This window comes from Mesocricetus auratus, unplaced genomic scaffold, assembly GCF_017639785.1.
Source record: "Mesocricetus auratus isolate SY011 unplaced genomic scaffold, BCM_Maur_2.0 Super-Scaffold_100003, whole genome shotgun sequence".
In the NCBI taxonomy this organism is placed as follows: domain Eukaryota; kingdom Metazoa; phylum Chordata; class Mammalia; order Rodentia; family Cricetidae; genus Mesocricetus; species Mesocricetus auratus.
The window spans coordinates 28,187,220-28,213,975 of record NW_024429188.1 but is presented as its reverse complement, the minus strand read 5'-3'; the positions used below and the strand labels follow the sequence as shown (position 1 = coordinate 28,213,975).

Genomic DNA, 26,756 nt, shown 5'->3' with positions numbered 1-26,756 from the left:
GTATCTTAACAATGTTGGGTCTTCATACTCAAAACATGGTATAAACTTCAATTTAGTTTTTTCTTAGTGATTTTTCTCTTAGCATTGTTTTGTAGATTGTAACAGAGATTTAGCAGTTTCACTGATCTGAAAAAAATTAAGTTTTGATGTTATTATAAATACAATTATTTTAAAATTTTATTTTCTAATATTTAATGTTATTTACTTTCCTTATATATGATTTTTTCTAAATCTTACACAGATATTGAGTTTTAATTTTATTGTATTTTGGGCACATACTCTGTATGATTTCATTTCTTTCATATTTATTAATTCTAGTTTTGTAGTTCATAATCTATCTTGCTTCATGTATATTTCTCATGCAAAAGAAATATGAAGATCATATTCAGCAAAATGATCAGCAACCCTTTATTTTGGCTGGAGTGACACCAGAAACAATTTACAAAATGAGTGTCCTTTCAGCTAAGGGTATCTGGAAAACAGAAAATAGTGACAGCCTGACAGCATAAAATTGTAAGACAGGTAGAAGATCATGAGAAAGTACAGATGTTTTGTGACCTTGAACTCCACATGTTGAGTTCCATGAGAGTTTTGGAACTCTTCATGGCCTTGCTGTTTTATTCTTGATTTGTAGCTCTATTTCTGCAATAATGACTAAAAATTATGAATAAAATCTAGAACTCTTTCCTAATTCCAAATGGTAGTTTGTTTAATATATAAAATCCATCTTATTTAGAGAGATGGAGAGAGTGAGGGGAAAATATTACAAATACAGTTAATAACAAGATGTGTGTTTGTGTGTGTGTGTGTGTGTGTGTGTTAAATAAGAACATGTGTTTGTAAAGGTGTAACAGAGCAAGATTAGGAGATGTGTTTGTTTGCATTTGTTATGTTAAAGTGAATAAGAAGGTGGTCTTGGCTGACCTTAAACTCACAGAGGTCTGGCTGCCTCTGCCTTCCACGTCCTTTTGTTACACAAGTCTTGTGCAGATGGGAACAACTACTATGTGTTTGTCATTGCTATAGTCATACCACGTCCAGAAGACACAGTTTCAGAGCAATTCTTTCCATCTTCCAGCTCTTACAATCTTTCCAGCTCGCTTCATTGATATCCCCTGATCCAGCTGCCTCCTAAACAGTTATGCTTATGCATATTGACTATTGCTGTTGTCAGAAAAATGTCCTTTGAAACAGGGCAATAGTTAACACACTCACAACTCAGAAATATGCAGATTATGCCGTGCTTGGGTCTAAATTGGACATCCACATTACTCCCTATAAAGCTTCAGAAATATATTTAAGCAGAGCTGTAATGTGACCACATTTGTGTTTTTAAAAATATAATTGAGAGCCGGGCGTTGGTGGCGCACGCCTTTAATCCCAGCACTCGGGAGGCAGAGGCAGGCGGATCTCTGTGAGTTCGAGACCAGCCTGGTCTACAGAGCGAGTTCCAGGACAGCCTCCAAAGCCACAGAGAAACCCTGTCTCGAAAAACCAAAAAAAATATATATATGTATATATATAATTGAAAAAATTGGGCAAGGCAGGTTGAATTTGGGAGAAACTAAAGATGTGGAAATGAATTGAAAGGACAAGTTGTAATTCAGGTGGTTAGGATTAATCAGAAAGTTAAAAAACAACAACAAAAAAGCAGTATGTTGCAATATAGGGGGAAAAAGGCTTCAGATACAAATACAAAGGCTTCAGAAAAGAGCATCTATGAATGACTTACCAATTCAAATGCGTGGTAATACCTTGTTTAACAAATAAATCTTGCCTGAAGATCAGGGTGCAAAGGTAGCTGTAGTCACAGAGGCCAGGCAGTGGTGGCACACACCTTAAATTCCAGAACTCTGGAGACATATGTAGATGGACCTGTCTGTGTTCAAGGCCTCCTTGGGATATATGAGAGTGAATCAGTTTAAAAGAGAGACAGAGCTCACACCTTTGATTCCAGTACAAGGGTACATGGGATCCCAAGCATTTAAATAATATGTTGCGGGGCAGTGGTGGCATAAGCCTTTAATCCCAGCACTTAGGAGGCAGAGGCAGGCGGATTTCAGTGAGTTTGAGGCCAGCCTGGTCTACGAAGGTAGTTCCAGGCCAGTCAAGGCTGCATAGAGAAACCCTGTCTTGAAAACAAACAAACAAACAAAAAAAGATTTGGGGAGAAAAGTTGACTTTTGTTTTTAGTAGCCTAAGAAAAAATGATTCACTACTTGGTTTAACAATAGATTTGAAAATCAGTAGAGAGTTTAGAGCTAGGTATCTGATTTGCAAGTCAATGACATTGACATTAATCAAGCAGGACACTGTATTCACACATGAGACTGGAATATTAGTGAAGGAGTCTCCTTGGAGGCTTCTGAGTAGAAGACTATGGAATAACTGTGATATGAGGTGATGTTGAAACTAATATTACATCTACACCACTAACCCTAAAATTTGCTTTTGAATCCTGCCTCATTTATTAAGCAAGAAGTAAATCAAGGTAAGGAAAACTAAGCTGACTACAAATTATTTAGAAGATTTTGACTTTAAGCAAGATGGTCCCAAAAACTCTCCCAAAAGGAACTCCACTCTCACTCTGTTCCCCAAAATATAACACAATTACTTTTTGCTCTACTTGATTTTAAATATGTTTTAGTTTTTATGTGTGTGTGCCTACATTAGTTTATTATGTAGTAAGAGCCCAAAGAAGGCAAGGCCACCAGATCTCCTGCCGTTGGAGTTACAGTTAGTGATGAATCTTCTGAGATAGCCACTCCAAACTAAGTCTGGGTCTTCAGTAAGAGCAGAAGGTGCTCTTGCCTCCTGATCCATCTTTTCAACTTCAATAAATTGTTTTAAAACAGTAAGCTTGCACTATGACTTGTTATAGCAGCCATAGAAAACAAACACACATGAGAGAGAGAGAGAAAGTGAGACAGAGAGAGACAGAGACTGCGAGGGAGACAGAGACAGAGAGAGAGACAGAGATGGAGAGACACACAGAGATACATACAGTGAGAATATGAGAATATGCCAACTTTGTGGTTCTTAAATACAAATATTGGGTTGTGTGTATCTTCTTTTTTTAAAAAAGATTTATTTACTTTATGTTCATGTGTGGGTGTCTTTATGTGTGTAGGTGCCTGGTGGCAGTGGAGGCCAGAAGAGGGTATCAGATCCCCTGCAACTAGAATTATAGGCAGTCATAAACCATCATGAGGCTTCTGAGAATTGAAGCGCGGTCCTAGGCATGAGCAGAGAGTGCTCATCACCTCTGAGACATCCCTCCAGGCAAGTGTGCATTTTGTTTATTTTTGTCTGTCTAGTATTTTTCTCTTTTCCTATAAACAGCATCTCAGGGTTGGAGAGAGATGGCTCAGTGATTTAGAACACTGAATATTTTTCTGACCCAGGTGGCATTTCCAGCCCCCAGATGGCAGGTCACAGCTGTCTGTCACTCCAGTTTCAGGATATCAGGAGCTTTCTTATCGCCTCTGTTGGCACTGCATGCATGGACATGCATAGACATTTGTGCAGGCAAAACAGTCATACACATAAAATAAAAATTAAAAATAAAAACAAAACAAACACCCCTAAACAAAACTCAGTGTTCTATCATTTTTCAGACCTGGGGGTGAGAGCCAGTCTGGAAGCATTTCTTTTTATCTTGTATTTTTATTTTAAATTTTCTTCCTTACTTTTCCTATGGGTGTGTGTGTGTGTGTGTGTGTGTGTGTGTGTGTGTGTGTGTGTATGTAGGGTCCCATTTACATATTATCTCTTATCTATACATTTACTGCCCAGAATCAGTTATGATAATCTACTCAATCAAACTCTTTAGTTGGTGTGTTAAAAACCTGAACTGAGGAAAGAGAAACATCTTCTATCTGTCCCAACTTGAGAGCTTGAACTCAGTATTGGTCAGAGGCTGTGATTCTAAGCCTGTAGTATGTGACTTTGGGAGGTTCTGAAAGAGTGACCCTGTCTGAGAGAGGAAAGATTGAGAGCCTGGAATGGAATTTCAAACATTCTGCTTTCTGGTTTTATTTATTCTCATGGCTAACAACAGACTTACTCTTTCACAATTTGGGTTACACAATAACTTTGTCATTTTGCTTAAGCTATTTAAATTTAGTATTTTTACTTCCACCAAAGTAACTATTAAGGGAAAAAAAGAAGAACAAGCCAGCAATCAAATTAAAAATGAACTCTCCCACCTATCTACCTCTATTACATGTGTAAAAATCACCTTTTCTGATCCACTGTGTTTCTAAAGCGCCTTCTTTGCAGTGAGTGTTTTACTGTGGAAATAATAGGCTAAGGTTACATTTTCACTCACTCAGATAGTCATTCTTCAAATCTGCCAGCATGCCTTCAGTCAATAAGCACTTCCTACAATCCCTATAAGCTTTTCTTTTCTTTTTTTTTTTTACAAATGCAAAGTAGAAGCAAACTCAGGAAAGTCTACTTTGTAAAATACACAGATAAAAGAAGTATAAAACATAAAGCTAATGAGAGGAATTTTGCTATATTTAGATCTTTAGTGACAATGACCAGACTGCCCCATAAAACGTTCTAGTCACAACTGAAGTATTTATTGGGAAAGGCCTACTAGTGTGGTCCTAATTCCATCATTGACTAAAGTAAAAAAGGGGGTGGGGACGAATTAACTTGGAACAAATCACTTCAAGTCCACACCCAATACACACTGGGTTCACTGAGGTGTGTTTATTTTAATAGCTGATCTGAAAGCATGTGAGATGCAATGCCACAGCTGACCAGAGTCTAAACAGAAAAGCCCAGAACTTAAAACTAAGCATGCATGCAGCCTAGAATAATAATTGCGTTAGGCTCCTTGAATTGCTAACAACCAGTAGGCTTCTCTCATCATGACAGGAAAGTCTACACAACAACATGGCCTTGTATCCCATGTCTAAGAGGTGTTTTTAGAACCCTAGTGTTCAAACTATAAAGGAAACACCTATAAACCATATAAAAATAGGTCTTATTTGACAAGTTATTCGGATTCATTTCCCAAGGCATTCGGATGGATTTTAACCAACATAATTATTCAGAGCAGGGCACTGTGGCACAGACCGGTAACACCAGCACTTGGGAGGCTAGACAAGTTACTTAAGAGGTAGAGGCCAGTCTGAGCTATATGCAGAGTAGGTAAACAGGGCCTCAAAGCAAAGCCTTGCCTCAAAAATAAAATTTAAAAAATCCGTTTTAAAGAGAATGCAGATTGTTAGCCTCAAGAGTTGTTCATGAGTAGTGCAAGTTTGACCCCAGGGAAAGGGCAATTCCCTGAGCTGTAACACCACCCAAAGGTTGGTTGGCTAGTTAGTCACTCGTCCCATACTGAGCTCACATACATATCTTCTCAGGAGATATGTAGCTGAGGAATTTCCATTCCACTAACTTGAAGAGGGCCAAGGAAACTGTGGAATGAGAATTAACAAAGGTAAAAGAAGTAATGGGGTGGTGAGACTGACAGTGTGATTTGAGAGAGAGATCGGCTCCTCCAACAACTGTTTGGTCCTGTTCCAAGCAAGGGTTGCTCGCGGGTGAATATGGGAACACACAGAGGGGCCAATGGCAGTTTTTCTGTCGTGGTTACAGGAATCTAGAGTGAAAGGTTCCAGCTGGATAGTCTACTGAGCAAGGTTGGTGGAAGCCACCCAGGCTCCACTCTTCCCTTTCCCGCCCTGCCTGGCCCCGCCCCTTGCTTCCCACTCCTCCTGGCCCCTCCCCTTCTTCCTTAACCCTGTTGGAGTCCTCCGCACGGCTGCCTACGGCGGTTCGGCGGTTCGCAGCAGTTGCTGGCTCGGTTCTACGGTCCTGGTCCGGCGGTAGCGGGAAGGCGCAGGCGCCGCTTGCGGCTCTCCTAGAGTGTAATAGCGGAGCGGGACTCTCGGTGAGTGTGGCTGCTTTACGGGACTCCTCCGAGAGAACATGGTAGCTGCCCCTGAGGGGCCAGGGTGTGTATGCAAGACTTTGACCCGGTTACGGGAAACTCGTGCAGCTGTGTGGGTGGTGGCGCTGCCCGAGGTTTCCTGGCTCCCGCCGCGTGGGCAGAGGCGTGAGCGGTGGCGGGACTCAGCAAGGTGTGTGGGAGACACTGAATTAGAAGAAGGAAAGAAGGAAATGGAGTAGCTGGAAGTCCTCACTTGGGCTTGGCCGAGCCGGGAGGTTTGCTTGAGGGCCCTTGCTTGATGGTGGCCCAGCTTCAAGTTCAGTCTCCCTCCCTGCTTGGTGGCCCCGAGCGATGTTCCAGCTTACTCTCTAGCCCTGGGCTGCTTTCTCGGAACGCAGAGTTGTCAGGAACGTTTCCAAGTGCGGCGGAGAGGGTTTGGGAGAGGTGGGCTATCGGCCTGGGCTGTTGCAATGGAGGGTGTGGCGCTCGTTTGACTTTCCTTTCCTCTGGAATGTGTCCCTCTTCTGATGCATTGTGCCTGAACATTTTTAACAAAGGCTATAACTGTTTTGTTGGCAGTGGCGGGTGACAGCGGGTGACGCGCGAGTGCGCGCGCACACACATACACACACACTCACACTCACACGCACGCACACACGTGTATGTGGTGTGTGTATGTGCACGCGCGCGCGCGTGCCTGTGCCTGAGAAGGCAGTCACGTTGCGGCCCTAGGGGGTGGTGAAATCTATGAGGGCCTGGACTTGGAGGAATGGAGAAACTAGCAACTTTCCTGTGGAGGCATTTTTCTTTTTCCTGTCTGTTGATTTTGAGTAAGAACATCCTCCATAGGAATGTGACTGCATATTGGTGTGTGTGTTCTTGCTCTGGCTGCAGCCATTTTGTGTGTGGGAGTGGGTGTGGGATTGTGTTATTAATATACATTTTAAAGAGTTCCAATGAGAGAAATATGTAACTAATGGAATTTGAGAAGAAATAAGTGAATGTGAATGAAAGTGAGAAGAGATGTCGTGGCAAAGCTTAGAGCTAGACGAATCCCTTTTGATAGGTCACAGTATAAGGCCAGACTTTGAAAACTATGAAGGTGTACACATCAGTAACTGAAATTTTAGCTAAAGTAGTGTTTCATTGTTTCAACAAAGAGTATATACTTAGGGGTATGGTGCTGCCAGATACTTAGGCCGACTCACTTTAGAAACTTTAAAAATGGTGTTAAGAATATAAAACATTAGGGAAAGTATTGTGACTTTGGATAAAGGCCTGTATGCTTTCATTTTTATTTTTTATGAACTTTTATGAAAGATGGTATATGTGGTCCCAAGCACAGATGTTTATATTTTAACTCATTAGTCTTAACTTAATACAACATAATAAACTTGGCTTCTTCCTCCTCTACCTCTTTTACTTGATTGTGAATCCTGTTTTATAAACATTTACTTTCAGATCTGAAATATGTTTAAAGAGAATTTCTTCATGTTTTCTAGTTATTTTATTTATTCATTTGTTTACTCCAATTATTCAAAGATATTTGGTGGTGATGTTATTAAACTTGTGTGGGGAATGTTACGAATGCCTTTCGCCTTTTCCAAGAGCCCAGTGAACTCCTATTCATCCTTTCAGACTCATCCTTATTAACTTATTGCAAAAATTTGCCAACTCTCCTAGAAATAATCATGCTTTATCTGTTTTATAACACTAGCCTTACTTTCTCTCTTGCTACACAAATAGCTACATTGCATGTGGCGAGTGCCCAATAAACTTATAGTTGCATGCTATTAATTGTTATTAGAAAGATAAATCATCCTATACGGGGTTCGTAGGGTAATAGAGGAAATTCTAAAGTTTTAATTAATGTTTAAGCAACATTTTTTGAGTATGGATAAGGAGTGAGAACATAGATACATTCTCATGTGTTAGTGATAATTTATCCACATAAAAGAGGTATAAAAAGTCTGTAGGCAAAAGGGAAAATGAGAATCATAAAAGCATACACTTTAAGAGAGACCTAAGCTAGTGACTAGTCAGAGTATTCATTGGAATATTTTATTTGTCATTTGAGAAAGACATGAATAAGGTGCTACTTGAATTTATGAAATACCACAAATGAACACAGCTCACCAGGTACTATGTAGAAATTGTTAACTAACACATAAATAAAGAAAACTGCAACCTACATTATATTGTACTCTTGAGTATTAAGGTGGTTTGAGCCTTTAGCTAATGAACATTTTGTATACTGTATCCTTACGAAGCTTGGTCTGACTGTTTATGCTATCTTGTCTTTGACAACTCTCTTAACTCCAACAGTATTACTGACCTTCCAGTTACCTCTGCACAGTCTCAACAGTCCTGTCCCCAACTTTCACCTCCTGAATGGATTTACTCATTGCTAAGAGTATCTCAAGCAAATACTGGCATTATAAAAGAGTGAATTTATTCTTTTGTTTAAAAATGACTCAGGATTTGACAACTTGATTGATCCTGAGTCTATGCCTGAAAAGTAGAGAACCTGCCCTACTCATTAGTAACCCGTTTTTCTTTCTTTCTTTAACTTCTACCCTATCCAACTAAATGTAAAGTTGTTTTTTCCATGTGACTTCTAAAATAATCACCCTGCCAAAACAATGCTTCAAGTATTTGATATTTATGAATAAAGTTTGAGATGCAGAAAGGCTGAGTGCTCAATGAATATTTTTATTTAAAACTTCTACATATTTTCTGATTCATGTGCCCATTGTTGAAAGAAATACCAAACCACTTTGCTTATTTTATACTTTTCTCCTTTGAATTTTTATCATTCAGACTTCTTCCATGTGTTTCTGGTGTTTTCCCGTGTTTTTGTAGATAAATAACAGAGTGTAAAAAGGACCCAACCAGGGGAAGATACTTGTATTTAATAACCAAAGAGGCTTTATTGTTTTCTTTTATATTTTTTGGTTTATGTCAGGTACAGAGGATTGACTTAATTGTATTCTTTAGTTGGTGGAATATTATCATTCTTAGGACTAGACAGACATTGCAGGTATTTGGAAAAATGGTTTTTAATTTGACATATACATCAGACTATGCTGTTGGGAAGTTCTTTCAACTAACATGCTTCTATTTAATGACTTTCCTTCATATTAACACACCAAATTAGAAATGGAAAGTGTAGAAACTTAAAAAATTAAAAAAAGAAACTCTGGGAGATTTTTGAGGTCCACTTTGTTTAAAAGAATACTTTGAGTGATGGAAGTATATAAATTGTTGATGAAAGAAATTAAGACAAACATTGCAGTTTGAAGATTTTAAGGGTTCAATACAGGAGACAGTGGGATAAGGGACACTCAGAAAAGAGAAGAGAATGAATTAAAACATAAGTTTAAAGGCAGAGAAGAATGAAGCTGAGAGTATTCTCTTTGCATATTTTATTAAGTGATGAATACTATTTCTCAGTGAATCGATTTGAGATTCTTTTTTTAATATCCAGGTAGAATTTGCAGGTGTATCTAGGAATGAATCAAATCATTGTAAGTATAGAGGTTATTAACTTTTTAATTAATAAGTTCTATTTTATAGGAAAGTTTTAGGTTAACAGGGAAATTAAATAGGAAAGAGAGTTCTCATATTCCTCCTGTATTTCCTGCACTAGGATAAAGTGTACCACAGTGGTACCATTGCTTCAACTGATAAATTTACACTGACACATCATTATCACCTAAGGTTTATTGTTTACATAGGCCTTTCTCTTTGGGTTGAACATTCTATAGGTTTGGACAAATTATAATGACTTGCATTCACCATTGCCATATCATGCAAATACTTTGACTGCCCTACAAATCCTCTTTGCTTCATGTGTGTAGCAGCCTTTCTTGTACCTCTAGCCTCCAAATCATGACACAGAGATTTATTACTAATTGTGAATGCTTGGCCTTAGCTTAGGCTTGTTTCTAGCTAACTTTTTTTCTTTAACATAAATTAAGCAATATCTATTAATTCATGCACTGCCCTAAAGGTCATTTACCTCATCTTTGTACTGTCCAACCTACTTTCCTGCTTTTGTGGCATCTAGCTGGCTCTGTCCACCAGCTCTGCCTATCCCTCTTCTGCCTATCTATTGGCCGTTCATCTTTTTATTATACCAATAAGGTGCCTTAGGCTGACAAGGTGAAACAGCAACACAACTTTACATAGTTAAACAAATGCAGAATAAACAGGCAACACACCTCTACATAGTTAAACAAATGCAACATATCTTTACATAGTTAAACAAATACTGTGTTCCACACCACATTATTTTAATCACTTATTCTCTCTAACATCTAGTAACTATTGATCCTTTGACTATTTACATACTTTCACCTTGTGCAAAACACTGTATACTTGGGATCATACAATATCCAGGTCCCCACCCCCATTACTTTTATTTAGTAATGTGCATTTAAATCTCCTGAATGTCTTCCCATGGTTTGATCCCTTATTTCTCTTAAGTGCTGGGTAATGAACACCTCACCTAGCTATGTCACAGTTTATCTATTTACCTCCTAAGAAAACATCTTTGTCACTTCTAAGTTTTAGCAACTATAAATAAAGCTATTATGAACATCGATATTCTATAACCCCCTCTACTCTCTCCACAGCATGTCATCCTGACTCCTTTGAGTAAATACCAAGGAGTATGAGTGCTGTATTTTATGTTAAGAATAAGTTTGGTTTTACTAGAATCTGACAACATACACAATGAGTGTACTGTTTTTTTTTCAGTTGCATTGGTAGTTAATGACTGACCCACTCTGCATTCTTACCAGCATTTGGTAGTGTAAATCTTCTTTCTTTTGGCTTTTTTAATAGGTTTTTTTTGGTTTTATGAGACAGGGTTTCTCTGTATTGTTTTGGAGGCTGTCGGTCCAGCCCGGCCTTGAACTCACAGAGATCCGCCTGCCTCTGCCTCCCGAGTGCTGGGATTAAAGGCGTGTGCCACCACCGCCCAGCTTTTTTAATAGGTGTATAGTGGTAATCCATTGTTGCTTTAAATTGAGCTTCCATAAAAACACATTGCTCAGCTGTTTCTCATATGCTTATTTTCCATCCGTGTTTCTTCTTTACTGAGGCGTCTTTTCAGATCCTTAGTCATTTTTAAACCAAGTACTTCTATATTTGGCACAATAGTCTTTTATCTAATACTTATTTTGCAAGTGTATTTTCTTATAATGTGTAGTTTTTCCTTTTATTTTTCCTGATAGTGTCTTTGTAGAGCAGAAGTTTTATGTTTTAATGAAGTCCAGTTTACTAATCATTTTTTATGGATCATCATCATATTGAAATCATTGAGATTTCCTTTTATGCTATCTTCTAGAAGTTTTAATATTTTATATTTTACACATAACACTCACCCATTTTAGGTTAGCAATGTATTTAAAGTTAATTGTTCTGGGTGTGAAGTCGTTATATAGACTTTTTTTCTATTGCTCAAGTTGAACCCATGGCTTCATGTATATTAGGCAGACACTCTACCAACTGAACCACATATTATGAGCACTATATTAATTTTTTAGACAGGATCTTATTGTAAAGACCTGACTGGCCTGGAACTTGCTTTGTAGATCAAGCTGGCCTCAAACTCACAGCGATCTATCTTTCCCTGTCTCCTGAGTGTTGGGACTTAAGATGTGCAGCCACCATGCCTGGCTTTCTATCTTCATTTTTGTTTTTGCATGTGGATATCCAGTTCTGGCAGCATTAATTGAAAAACTTATATTTTCTTCATTATGCTTTCTTTTGTTCTTTATCAAAGACAAGTTAATGGGAACTTATTCTATTACATTGATTAACCTGTCTATTGTTTTTCGAATGCCACATTGTTTTTATTACTGTAGCCAAATAGTCAGTCTTTGTGGGGGTAAATCTTTTTTAATTGAAAAATTATACAGTATATTCTAGTCATGGTTTCTCTTTCCCCATTTCCTTCCATTTGATGAGATTTAGAATCACCATGGAAACAGTCTCTGGGCATGTCTGTGAGGTATTACACTGATTATGTTAACTGACATAGGAAAAATCAACATAAATGTGGGTCGTACCATTCCATGGGCTGTGCTCCCTGACTGAATAAATAAAAAGAAGAAAGTGAGCTAAGCTCAGGCATTCATCACTCTTTCTCTAGCATGTGGACACAATTTGACCAGCTGTTTCCTGTTCTTCCCATTGTTCCTTCCTGCTATGGTGCATTATGTCCCCAGGAATTGTCATAGGAAATAAATTCTTCCTTAACTTGCTTTTGCCAGGTATTTTGTCACAGCAATGAGACAAGTAATTAATACACTCTTGAAATTGGCTGTAATGTTCCATTGCTCTTATTCTTTTCTGATATTGAATTGGCTACCCCATATCTTTTGCGTCTCAATAGAAATTTCAGAACCAATCTCTTATAGTTATAAAATAAGTTATTTAGGTTTTTTTTTCAGGGGGAGTGGTATTGAATTCATGGATCATGTTGGAATAGTATCTTGAAACTGTTAGATCTTTGCATCCTTGATTCCAGAAGTCCTTTTAATTTGTTTGGCCCTTTTATTTATTTCATCAGAGTTTTCTAGTTTTCCTACTAGACATCTTATATAAAAGTAATTAGACTGTTACCTAATTGATGTCAAAGATATGCTAATATAAATTGTGATGTGTTTTAAGTTTCAAGTTGTGCTGATTAAGTTATGTTTATTAACTTTGTATCACTTAATCTAGCTGTACTAATTCTAGAAACTGTTTTGTCAATTCTTTGATATTTTCTACTAGAACACTCATGTCATATAAACAAAGGCAGTTTCATTTCTTGGTTCTGACTGTATATACCAGTTATTTCCTTTCATTTAATAATTCTATTTGGTAGAATTACAGCATGATGTAAATAGTGGTAAAAGGAGACATATTTGCCTTGTTTCTGAGTTTAGAGGGAATGCTTCCTGTTTTGAACCATTAAATACGTTATTAGTAATTTTTTAAGGAACAGATTGTTTTTTTGAAGTTAAGGAAGCCCTCTTCTCTACTGATTAATACGTACTTTTAACTTGATTGGTTTGAAAGATTTCCAGGTGATAAAACACATTTCTGGGTGTGTCCTTAGGGAATTTTCAGAGAGAAGTGATGAAGGAAAGTAAAACTCACCTCAAATATAAGCAGCACCAGCATAACCTGAAGGCTCAGATGGAATGAATGAATGAAGAGAACTGTTAGCAAAGGCACATATTCTCTGTTTACTGTCTTATGTGCATTGAGGGGCTTTCTTCTTCTGTACCCTCCTGCCATGATATTTTGCTTTATTATAGGTCCAGAAATATGAACATAGCTGATTGCAAACGGAAATTTCTGAAAATGTGATCATTAAGTTTATTTTTTCAGGTATTTGTCACAGTGATGGAAAGAAAAATGTCTAGCAGAGAAAATAAGTATCAGGTAGTTGAGGTTGTTTCTGTTGTGGTGACTATGGTTATAATGGTTTCAAAACATGTTTGTTGGAAGAATTTGGGGGAAATGGAGATGAGGGTTAAGGAAAGCCCCAGAATTCTATAACTAGAGCAAAATGGGTGATTTGGCCAGAGTCTGAGCTCCAAATGCTCACAGGGACAGAAAAACTCATGACATTTCAGATGGAAGAAATGAGGGTTCCACTGGTAATTGGAGTAGAGGTTATTCATGTTTCATGTGTGGCAAGTAACTTTTCTACATTTTTCCTATGCCCTAAGACTTTGACAGGTTGAATTTGAAAGTGATAGACTAATTAGCCTAGTAGAAAATATTTCGACATAGTGCAGTATTCATTTTGCAATATGGATTTTGCTTGCTGCTTTTTAGAGAGATTTATAGTGAGAACAGAAAGCAAAAAGTAAAGGAAAAATAAGAGAAAACTTGCAGTTTCCCCTAAAGTTGGGGTATGCCAGGTATAACTTTAATAAAGCTGGGACCAAGAGTTATATCTGCTAAAGAGACTGTGCTTAATAAAACCAAGTTAATTAGGGGTCAGAGACTTGTCTCAGTGATGATTATTCTGAAATCACATATCCAGCTCTATGAGGGAAGAAATAAGAGAATTGCTTAGACTTTCTGACTTCCAGCTTCCACAGCAGAACACCCTAGGTTCAGGAAGAGACTCCTGTCTTAAAAGGAAAATGTAGAGAGTTAGAGAGGAAAACACAGGACACCTGTTTACCCCACATAGACAAACACCCAAACAAACTCACAGACACACAGACAACCCCCATACATAAACAGATAGAGAAATAAATACATCTTAAAACAAGCCAACAACTTGCAGCAAGACAACAGAAAAGATGCTTTAAATGTACCTCAGGCACTGCTCGGACCTCACTTATCACAGGGTTGAGTACAGCAATTTAAGTCATTTTAAAGACTTTGCTTTGAGAAGAGACTGCTGGTTACTTTTCTTATTGGGTGCTGTAGAAATGGATCAGCAGTTGAGCTCTCATCAGCAGTTGTTGCTCTTGAAAACAGTCTGAGTTCAGTTTATTACACAGCAGGCATGGTGTTGAGAACATCAGATATCTAGTCACAGTTTTTAATAACAAATGAAGTTTATTTTCTGTGCTCTTTAAGTTACTACAATATTTGTTTTCTTTTTCTTTATTTTCCCCAACATAATATTCCTATTAATTATTTGGGGATTTCATAAAATATACCCAGTCACATTGGCTTCCTATTTCTCCCAGGTCCAGACTCCCACCATTGTGCCCCTCCCTCCAAAGAAGAAATGCACCAAACCCAGTTTGTGTTGCCCATGTACTCATTGGAACATGGTCAAACACTTAGTGACCAGTCCTTTAAAGATAACTGAGTTCTTCCCCCACCACCATACCTCACCAGAAACCATCTTTTTTTTTATTACATAATGGTTTTTTGATTCTTTGGGAATTTCACATCAAGCATCCTAATCCCACCCATCTCCCAGCCCTTCTGTATCTGCCCTTCTCCCATGTAGCATCTCTCCCTAAGGAAAACTTAAAAAGAAATAATAAGAATAATAATATTAATTTAAAAAACAAAACAACTTCACTCCTCTATCTTTCCCACCTCTCCATCACTTCTTCATTTGTCTTAGTGGTGTTGGGAGCTGCAGTGAATCGTGCAGTGTTCTCTTGTGACCAAACAGCTTTACTTGCAGATGTTCGTTTTGTAGTGGGTTGTTGGTCAGGTTCGAGTCCCCTGGCTTCTGGTACACCATCAGTGTTGGACCTCAGCGAGGACTCCTCTGGGATATCCTGCTGTTGTCCTGATTCATGTAGATCCTGTGACTATGGTTCCCCAGGGTCAGTCCTTTCGCCCAGTCCAGCAGGTCATAGATGGGATAGATGAGTTCCAGTTTAAAGCACTGGACGTGGGCCAAGGTGGTAACTGAGTTTGTCAGAACTGAGTTGGCCAGTTCATACTGATGGGACCAACCCCCTCAGGTGATAGACAGAGCCCATGGTGACGGGTGAGGTCAACTTTCCCAAGTGTTGGGGGCCAGCTTTTCTGTGAGAGGCAGGACCAATTGGTGACGGGGTTAGCTCCGGTAAGGGGGGCCGGCTTTCCCTGTTCCAGTGAGAGGCAGAGCCAACTCTGCATGGTCCTCCTACTTCAACACATGGTTTGATGGGTGCCTGTGATAACATGGGCAATGTACATCAACATAGACTCTGGCTGTATCTGGATCACAGACCCAAACATGGCTATCAGCAGTATCTTAGGCCCAATTGTCACCATGGCTCCAGGTAGCATATCTGGGCCCAGCAGTAGCCCAATATGATCGCTGTTGGAGGGCCAGACCCTGGACAGTAGCACAGCCTTCAATGGTAACTGGAACCATAGGTATCAACACAGACCCTGGCCGCAGTAGGGCCACAGACCCAGACATGCCCTGTGTGGTAGTGGTGTGCACCTCGATTTGTACAGCCCTGGTGGCAGCCTTACCCTCGGCTGCCAATATGACCTCAGGTGTCATCCCGGACACTGAGCTCTACATAGACTTCACTGGCAACAGTCATGGACATCAACACAGACACTGGCTGCATAGGGCCAAATACCCAGACATGGCCCTCGGCAGCAGCTCAGGCCCAGACAACACCATGGCCATGGGTGGCAGCATAGGCCACCCAGGTCACCATGGTCCTCTAGTAGCACATCTGTCAGATTCCACCATGGCCACAAGTGTCAGCCCAAAACCCAAGCATCCTCTTGGTGGCAATGTGAGTCATGGACATCAACACAGACCCTGGCTGTGGTAGGACTACACACCCAGACATGGTCCTAGGCTGAGGCTCAGGCCCAAATCACACCATGGCCCAGGGGACAGTACAGAGTACTCACATCTGCATGGCCCTAGTGGAAGCATGACCCTTGGATACCAATATGGCCCCAGGACACTTCAGCATCTTTGTTACAACATTTAAGGACCCCTTTGTAGCTTCCTACCTGGACTGTTCTTTGGGGGTCTGGGTGGGAGGCTCTCATAGAAGCCTTCAATGTCTCTCATTCTCAATTATGAGTCTGCAGTCATTTTTAGCCCCTGCAAAAGAAGCTTTCTTGCTCATAACAGCTGGCTGCAGTGTGGATCATTGACTTCCACATGGTTTCCAGTGGCATAATGGACCCCCAGTGGCAGCAAGAATCAGAGACACAGACATGGCCTCTGGAGACAGTATAGACCACAGACATCCACATGACCTCTGGTCATAACATGGACCACAAGTATCAACCTGCAGCAACAACATGAACTACAGACACCAGCACAGGCCCCACCTGTAGCACTGGCAGTGAGCACCAATATAGCCTCTGGTGGCAGCACGGACCACATGAAGATCTTTCAAGGAGGTTTAATCCAGAAAATGAACTGTTCTTCATCTTGAATATCTTGTTGCTCAAAGCCAGGGTGATTGTATGGCTGGGCAGAACAGCCTGTGTGAGCTCCAGGCTGCTGTACGCCACCCTTCCTGCTCTACTCAGTAAGGACATGCTCCTTCATCCTTTGCAGCCATACTCCCATAGTTCCGTGGCTCTCACACCCCCACATTCCACCTCCTATTACACATTGATTTATTAAAGTAACAATGCAGGCTGCTGTGTGTTACACAGTATATTTTTTGACCAAACAGCTTTGCATGCAAATTCTTATTGCAGTGAGTCATTGGTCTGGTTCAAGGTTTCTGGTAAATACTAGACTATTACTAAGACTCATCACAGATATACTGTTGGTACCCAGAGCCAGGGTGATCCTGCGGTTAGGCAGCTCATCAGGGGCAGAATCCACTCAAATTCCAGATTGCTGCATTCCTCTCTGCCCTCCCCGTTCCACACATACCAGGCATGCCCATTGTGCTTGCAGCCCATGGACAGTGTCATGGCCCCATGGTCTTCTGCAGCAATGGTGGATTCATGCACACTGGCCTGAGCCTCGTGGAAGGCTGAGAGCCAGTCCTGTTTGCCAATGACATGCTCCTTTGTCCACTGCAGTAGTGTTCTCATACCCTCCCCTCACTGCTGACGAATCTTTAGTTTTGCTTCTCTCTGCTGCAGGATGCTCTACTCTGCCATCAGTTTTTCTACTTTCATGAGACCACTTATTTTTTTCAGCATTGTATTTTTATTGTTTATTTGGGAATGCCACATAATGCACCCGGATCAAACTCATTTCCTAGTCCTCCTTGGTCCAGCCTCCATACCCTTGTGGCCACACCTAGTCCAATTTGTGTTATCCATATACGCACTGGAGCATGGTCAAAACTTCCAGTGGCCACCAGCCCCTTAAAAACTGAGTCCTTCCCCACCGCCCCCTCCAGCCTTGACAGAAACCATCAACTGTGATAAACTACTCTTCAGCATCTTCGTCACAATTTTAAGGACTCTCTTCAATAGCTTCCTGTCTGATTGTTTCCTTTTTTAGGGGGGAGAGGGTATGTTTTCCCCAGAATCCATGTAGAAGTCCATGTTTTGTGCTGCTGCTGACTGCAAAAGGCATGGAAGCTGCTTTTGCACTGGTATGATGATTGATGACTCACAGTTGGGAGTGAGAGCCATAGAAGGCTTCTGGGAGACCACTTTTTAAAAGCATCTTCCCATAAGATCTGCCCTATTTTAGTTGTTCTGGAGCTACTCTGTGTGCTCTGCAGATTCATGCTTCACCACTCTGTCTTACCTCAGAGCCTCTGTGGGTTTCTCAGCCACCACTGCCATCTTGAATCCTGCTATATCTAGTTACATTTTATCTATAATCAAGAAGCAGATCTGTTAAATGTCTTTAGGCCATTTGAGTTTCTTCTGTTGAGAATTATCGGTTTGGATCTGTACTGCGTTTTTTAATTGGATTATTTAGTATTTTGGTGTCTAGTTTCTTGAGTTCTTTGTATATTTTGGAGATCAGCCTTCTGTTAGATGTTGGGTTGGTGAAGATCTTTTCCCATTCTGTAGGCTGTCATTTTGTCTTATTTACCATGTCCAGAAGCTTTTAAGTTTCAAGAGGTTCCATTTATTGATTGTAGGTCTTACAGTCTGTGTGCTACTGGTGTTATATTTAGGAAGTGGTCTCCTGTGTCCATGTGTTCAAGGCTACTCCCCACTTAATCTTCTATCAGATTCAGTGTAATTGAATTTATGTTGACGTCTTTGATCCACTTGGGCTTGAGTTTTGTTCATGGGGATAGATATGGATCTATTTGCCTTCTACATGTTGACACCAGTTATGCCAGCAACATTTGTTGAAGATGCTTTCTTCTTTCCATTGTACACTTTTGGCTTTTTGTCAAAAATCAGGTTTCATAGATGTGGGGATTGATATCAGGGTGGGAGTTCAGTTGAAGACTGGGAGGAGGGATCATATGAACAAGGGGCATCAAGGTCATGACAGGGAAAATCACAGAGACAGTTGACTTGAGCTAGTAGAAGCTGATGTGCTGTGGACTGACAGCTAGCTGTGGAACCTGCATGGAACCAAACTAGACCCTCTGACTGTAGGTGACAGATATGTGACTTGATCTGTTGGAAGACCCCCTGGTAGTGGCACCAGGACTTAACCCAGGGGTATGAACTGGCTTTTTGAAGCCCATTTTACCTATGGTGGGATACATTGTTCAGCATTGATATGGGGGAGGGGTTGTTCTATCTCAACTTGGTATGCCAGACTATGTGGACTCCTGAAGGAAGGCCTTACCTCTTAGGAATGGATCCGGTGGAATTGGGGGACAGGATAGGGGGAGTTAAGGGAAGGCAAATGGGGTTGGTATGTAAAATGAAAAAAACCATTTAGCAAATAAAAAAGCAGAGAAATGAGATTTGAGAGATGGTTCAGCTTTTTTTGTCAAAAATAAGCAGTTAAGAGCACTTGCTACTTTTCTAGAGGACCCAGGTTCAGTTCCCAACACCTGCATGGCAGCTCACCACCACCTGTAACTCTAGTTCTGTGTGATCCGAAGTTCTGTCTGGCCTGCATGGTACTTAGTGTGTGTGTGGTACACCTGCATACATGCAAGTAAAACACTCATACTCATAAAATATAAGTAAATCTTTTAAAAAAGAAGTAGAGAAATGAATGTTGGCTTTATTTTTCCCTTTCTATTAATTAATAAATGTTTATAATTTTTTATTACGCATGACACCAGTCCATGCGTAATAAAACATGGGTGCTTCCCATGTTCAGGCTAGGCCTCCACTGTAAAACCTCTCTAGGTATTCCCTCACACGGTGTTAACTTTGTAGGCATTTAAGGAGGTAAGAGTTGGGAATTCCTGAAAGTTTTTGCCCATATTTCAGAATCAAGGTAGGTGTGTGTGTGTGTGTGTGTGTGTGTGTGTGTGTGTATGCGAGCACAAAAATAGTCATGATCTTCACAGTTAGTCCCTGAGAAGATAATGTAGTAAGATATTAATGCAGTGAAGACTTAAGTTAGAGATGGAAGGAAAGAGCAAGGTTGGGGTTATTGTTGAGGAAAGCTGCAGGCAGTAAACTGTGTCATTCCAAGTGAGATACCATGTGAATTGCTGATTGCAAGACCATAGAGATAGGGCTTCTCCAGTCCTTTGACATTCATATCACACTATGTGTCTCAGATGTTTGAACGTGCAATTACAGGATTTGATGCTTTCTTGGCTTGATTTCAGTCTCCCTTTGATCACATATCTCTTTTCATTGTTTCTGTTCTTACATTTCAGATTACAGATGGTTTATTCTGTGCCATTTTATATTGCAAATAGGGGCTCAGACTTAAAAATTATAGACATGCATTCATACACTAGGGTGGTAGAATGCCTCAGCAGTTTAGAGCACTGCTGCTCTTGTAGAGGACCTGAGTTCAATATACCACATGGTGGCTCACAGAGTCTATAACTCCAGTTTCATGTGATTTGATGCGCTATGCACCATCATGCACATGATGTGTTTACATGCATGCAAGCAAATCATTCATGAAAATAAAATAAAATAAGTGCATCTTCAAAAATTATATATGATAAACTCAGCATTTATTAAATACCATTGACATACAAAGGGTCTTGTACTGACTTTATCCTTTGTAAACTGAAAGTGCAAATACTACTTAAAGTGCTATTAGGCATATTAAAGTAGCCAAAGATCCAGGAGATGGGGTAATCACAGATCTTAAAATGCTCATAGTTACTTTGCTTCTTCTATATTGTATGGTGATAGTTGGTATATTTATTTTCAAGCTCATTCACAAACATGTGATGAATTTTTAATAATATGTATTATCTTCTTGAAAGGCTTGACAATTAAATGGATGAAATTACTGAGCTCTTAGGCACATTTCCGTGCTTCAGTGGATTACTTCATGCTCAGAAATCTGCCTGCCTTTGCCTCCTGAGCCCTCAGCAGACCAGAAAAGTAAAGCGCCTGGGAAAAAGTCCCATAGAGAATGAAATTTTTTATTTTTCTTGGTGACACAAACCCACTCTTAAAAACAAACAAAAACCCTTTCTATTTTATGTATATGGCTGTTTTACCTGGTATGTCCATGTTAAGTGAATACTGGGTAGTACGAAGTTCAGTCTCGTGTTTATTATGAGTCTTCTGCTCATTCTGAGTCTCCTGTCTACAGTGGCGGTAATTTGTAGATGTTCGAAATATTTACATTGATGTTTTCCATCCCAATATTGTTGAGTTAATGATATCCATTTGACTTTTCTATTAATCTAATGATGTAAGTATTTGAGTGACATGTGCAGTGCTCTGGTGAAAATCAAGATTGATTATTTTTTTTTGTTTACTGGAGACAATGCCTCTCTATATAGTCCTGGCTGTCCTGGAACTCATTATGTAGACTAGGATTACCTCAAACTCAGAAATCTGTCTGCTTCTGGCTCCCAAGTGCTGGGATTAAAGGTGTGTGCTACCACATACAAATCAGAAAGCCAATTTTTAAATTTAACTGACTTATGTATTTTACATACCAACCACAGTTTCCCCTCCCTCTGATCCTCCCATTCCCTCTCCCCTATTTCCTGCCCCTCTCCTCAATCCATTCCTCCTCTGTTTCTGTTCAGAAAAGGGGCAGCCCTTCCATTGGTATCAGCAAATCATGGTATATCAAGTTGCCATAAGACTAAGCACCCCCCTTGTGTTTAGGTTGGACAAGGCAATCCAGTATGAGGACTATGTTCCCAAGAGCCTGTAAGTGGAATTCTTAATTGGTCTAGAAAAGAAAAAGCCTGAGTCAGATATAGAGGGGAATGCTGAGATATCAGAGAGAAAGAACAAGCCACAGCCATACCTTACCTCCTAAGCATCTCAGAAGAGATGAGAACGATTTTCTGTTTCTCCCTGCTTATATCCTGTTTCTGTCCAGCTACATCACTTCCTGTCTTTTTGTACAGACCTCTAGACCTCTATGGTTATTTAGTGGCAAGCTCCTTTCTCTGACCCCCCACACTGGCTTTATTTGTTCAAGAAAGATATCATCATAAGAATCAGCCAAAGGATTAGGGATAGGCCCTGCTCCCATTGTTAGGAGTCCCGCAAATAGACAAAACTACACAACTGTCATATATGGAGAGGACCAAGGTCAGGATCATGAATGCTCCCTGGTGTGTTGGTTCAGATTTTGTGAGTTCCCATGGCCCTGGTTAGTTGTTTCTGTGAGTTTTCTTGTGATGTGCTTGACTTCTCTGTTTCCTGTAATCCTTCCTCCCTCTCGTCAGCAGGATTTCTTGAACTTGGCCTAATGTTTCCTTTTGGGTCTCTGTTTCTGTTTCCATCAGTTGCTGTATGATTCCTCTCTGATGACAATTGGGATAGTCACCAATTTGATCATAGGTAATGGCCAGTTCAAGCTACATATCCATTATTGCTATGAGTCTTAGATGGGGTCATCATTACAGATTCATGGAAGTTTCCCTTGCATTAGGTTTCTACCTGACCCCAGAATGCCTCTTCCCCCTTCATTCGTCCCCCAAATGCAGTCCCTCAGATCTCCATGCCCACCTGCCCAGGTGCACCTGTGAGTTCTCTTTTATTTACCCTTCCCAGGGAGATCCATGCACTCCCACTGTGGAACCTCTCTGGGTCTGTGGATTATAGCATGATTTTTCATGACTTTACAGTTAATATCCACTTATGAATTAGTACAAACCATGTTGGTTTTCTGGGTCTGGGTTACCTCACTCAGGATGATTTTTTTCTAGATCCATTCATTTACTTCAAATTTCATGATGTCATTGGTTTTAACATCTGATTAATACTCCATTGTGTAAATGTACCACATTTTCTCTATCCATTCTTCAGTTGATGAACATCTAGGATGCTTACATGTTCTGACTATTACAAATAAAGCTGCTATGAATACAGTTAGTTAAGCAAGTGTCCTTGTGATATGATTGAGCATCATTTTGGGCATATGCCCAAGAGTGGTATAGCTGGGTCTTGACATAAAATGATTCCCAATTTTCTAACAAATTGCCATATTGATTTCTGAAGTGACTGTACAAGTTTGCACTCCACCAACAGTGGAGGCGTGTTTCTCTTGCTCTACATCCTCTCCAGCATAAGCTGTTATTTGTGTTTTTATTCTTTTTTTTTTCGAGACAGGGTTTCTCTATGGCTTTGGAGGCTGTCCTGGAATTCGCTTGGTAGTCCAGGCTGGTCTCGAACTTACAGAGATCCGCCTGCCTCTGCCTCCCGAGTGCTGGGATTAAAGGCGTGCGCCACCAACGCCCGGCCTATTTGTGTTTTTAATTTCAGTCATTCTTACAAGTGTAAGATGGAATCTCAAAATCATTTTGATTTGTGTTTCTCAGATGGTTAAGCATGATGTACATTTCTGAAGTGTTTCTCAGTCATTTGAGATTCTTGAGAATTTTCTGACTGGTTTTGTACCATATTTTTAATTGAATTATTTGTTTTTAATGTCTATTTTATTGAGTTCTTTTTATATTTTGGAGATCAGTGCTATGTTGGATGTGGTGTTAGTGAAGATCTTTTTCCATCCTTTGGGCTGCCTTTTTGTCCTATTGACAATGTCCTTTGCCTTACAGAAGCTTTTAAATTTCATGAGATCTCATTTATTAATTGTTGATCTCAGTGTCTATGCTACTGGTGTTTTATTCATGGAAGTTGTCTCCCGTGCCAATGCATTCAAGGCTATTTTCCATTTTCTCTTCTATCAGGTTCAATGTAACTGAAGGTATGCTAAGTTTTGTGCAGGGTGATAGATAAGGATCTATTTCCATTCTTCAGTTATTCCAGTACCATTTGTTGAAGAAGTTTTCTTTTCTCCACTGTATAGTCTTGACATTTTATCAGAAAAATCAAGTGTCCATAGGTATGTGGATTTATGTCTGGGTTTTGATTCAATTCCATTGACTAGTATGTCTGTTTTTGTGACAATACCATGCTGTTTTTATTACTGTAGCTATGTAGTGGGGCTTGATCAGTGATGGTGATACCTCTTCCATTTCTTTTACTGTACAGGACTGTTTTAGCTATCCCGATTTTTCTTTAAATTTTTTCCATATGAAGTAGAGTATTGTTCAGTCAAGGTCTGTAAAGAATTATGATGGGGATTGCATTGATTCTGTAGTTTAGCCTTGGTAAGATATCCATTTTTACTGTATTAATCCTTCTGATCCATGAGCATGGGAGATCTGTCCATCTTCTGATATCTTCTACAATTTTTTGAAGGTCTTTCATTTGCTTAGTTAGAGTTACACCAAGATATTGTATGTTGTTTGTGGTTTTTGTGAAGGGTGTTGTTTCCTTGATTTCTTTTCTGCCCTTTTTATCAATTATATATAAGATGGCTGCTGGGGGTTTTTTTTTGTTTTTTTTTTTGTTTTGTTGTATTAAGCTACTTCACTAAAGGTGTTTATCGGCTGTGGGAGTTCCCTGGTATAATTGTTTTGGGGGGTCAATTATGTGTACTAATATTCCATCTGTTAGTCTGGACAAAGGTTTGTTTTGTTGATTTTCTCATTCTTGTTGTTTCATTGATTCTTGTATTGTTCCCTTTGTTTCTATATTATTGGTTTCAGCCCTCATTTGATTATTTCTTTCCATCTATTCCTCTTGATTGACTTTGCTTCTTTTTGTTTTAGAGCTTTCAGGTGTGCTGTTAAGCTGATATATAAAGTTATAAATTCTTTATGAAGGCACTTAATGCTATGAACTTTCCCTCTCAGCACTGCTTTCATTGTGCCCCATAAGTTTGAGTATGTTGTCCATTCATTTTCATTGAAATCTAGGAAGTCTTTAGTTTCTTTCTTTGTGGTAATTCAGTTGACAGTTGTTCAGTTTCCATGAGTTTGTAGGCTTTTTGTGGTTTGTGTTGTTGTTGAACTCCAACTTTAATCCATGGTGATCTGATAAAATATAGGGGGTTATTTCATTTTTTGTATCTGTTAAGACTTGTTTTGTGACCAAGTATGCAGTCATTTCTGGAGAATGTTCCATGAGATCCTGAGAAAAAGTATATTCTTTGGTGTTTGAGTGAAACATTCTGTAGATATATGTTTGGTCCATTTGAGTCATAACATGTTAGTTCCTTTATTTTTCTGTTAAGTATCTGTCTGGCAGAGTGGGGTCTTGAAGTCTTTCAGTATTAGTGTGTGTGGAGTTTGATATGTGATTTAAACTTTAGTAATGTTTCTTTTACAAATGTGGATGACCTTGTATTTGGGGCATAGATATTCAGAATTGAGACTTCATCTTGATGGATTTTTTTTCTGTGACAAATATGAAATGCCCTTCTTCATATCTTTTGAATAATTTTGTTTGAAGTCTATTTTTTTAGATATTCGGATAGTTACACCAGCTTGTTTTTAGGTCCATTTGCTTAGAAATTCTTTTTCCACCCTTTACTCTGAGATAATATCTATTGTTGATGTTGAGGTATGTTTCTTTTATGCAGCAGAAGGATAGATTCTGTTTTTTAATTCATTCAGTTTGCCTGTGGTTTTTTTGTTGTTGGTGGTGATGGTGGTGAATTGTGTCCATTGATTTTGAGATGTATTAATGAGCGGTGGTTATCAAGTCTTGTTATTTTGTTGTTGTTTTTGGTGGTGGTAATGGTGTTGTATATTTCTCTCTCTCTTTCCCTCTCTCTCTCTCTCTCTCTCTCTCTCTGTCTGTCTGTCTGTCTCTCTCTCTCTCTCTCTCTCTCTCTCTCTCTCTCTCTCTCTCTCTCTGTGTTTCATTCCTTTTGGTGTGGGAGTATTTATTGTGTGTATTTTCATGGGTGTAGCTATGTTCTCTGGGTTGGAGTTTTTCTTCTGCCTTTTGTACATCTGGGTTTGTGCATAGATGCTGATTAAATTTGAGTCTGTCATAGAATATCTTGTTTTCTATAGCTCTTGTAATAGAAAGTTTTGTTATGTACAGTAATCTGGGCCAGCATCTGTGGTCTCTTAGATTCTGCAGCACATCTGGTTTGGGGTTTCCAATGAGATTCTGGGTGTAATTCCAATAGGTTTACCTTTGTATGTTACTTTCTCTTTTTCCTTTACAACTTTTATTATTCTTTCTTTGTACTTTATATTCAGTGTTTTATTATTATGTACCCAGGGAACCTTTTTCCTATTGGTGTTTGTAAGTTTATTCGTTCGTTTGTAAGTTTCTTTTATCTTTATAGGCATGTCCTTCTTTAGGTTGGGAAAATTATCTTCTATGATTTTGTTGAATATATTTTGTGTCCCTTTGAGCAGGGATTCTTCTCCTTCTATTCCTATTATTTTAGGTTTTGTCTTTTCATAGTGTACCAGATTTCCGGAATGTTTTGTGTCAGGCAATTATTTTTTGGATTTTCCCTTTAAAGATATTTCTAAGGTCCTTTACTTGTGCTTTAGTTGAGTTGGAATGTTCAGGTCTTGCAGTCATAGTATAGCTGGGTTCACGTGGTAGCTCATTGCTCTTTTATTGATTATGTTCTTATACTGGCATTTAGGCATCTGAATTTGGGGTGATTTATAGGACTAGGTGTTTGTTAATTCCTGTGTTTGTCTTTGTTGGATGGGTGTTTTGTTCCTTGGTTTCTATTTCCCTTCTGGTCTTTTTGCCTAAGTGGCCAAGGGATCTGGAGTCTGATGACTCTTCAAGTCCAGTAAGGTGTCTCTGCTGGGGTTTCGGGGAAACTTGTACACTTGATCCACACTGGTGTACAGTAAATTTCAAGTCTTCTTGAGTCTTTAGTTCCATCCTAGCCTCTAGTAAAGCCTTAGTTATCTTCTGGGGTACCTAGGACAAGCCTGGTTTCTTGTAGAGCTGCTTGGGCTGTTCTTTCCACTGGCGTGGACTGTGCATGGGCCTAAGCATTTGTTCTAACAACCGCTATTGACAGTGTCTGGGTCTATGGAGTCTACTTGAGTTCTGGGAA

The 26,756-nt window shown here is 39.5% G+C and overlaps 1 protein-coding gene across 1 annotated transcript in view; it reads left to right on the top strand.

Annotated features, from left to right (window-relative positions):
- The first annotated feature begins 5,752 nt into the window (after positions 1 to 5,752).
- Prrg1 (proline rich and Gla domain 1) overlaps positions 5,753 to 26,756 on the top strand; it is a 105,690-nt gene continuing 84,686 nt past the window's right edge. The window contains exon 1 of the mRNA XM_005087124.4: positions 5,753 to 5,908. The gene's annotated coding sequence lies outside the window, so the exon portion shown is untranslated. The remainder of the gene's footprint in view (positions 5,909 to 26,756) is intronic.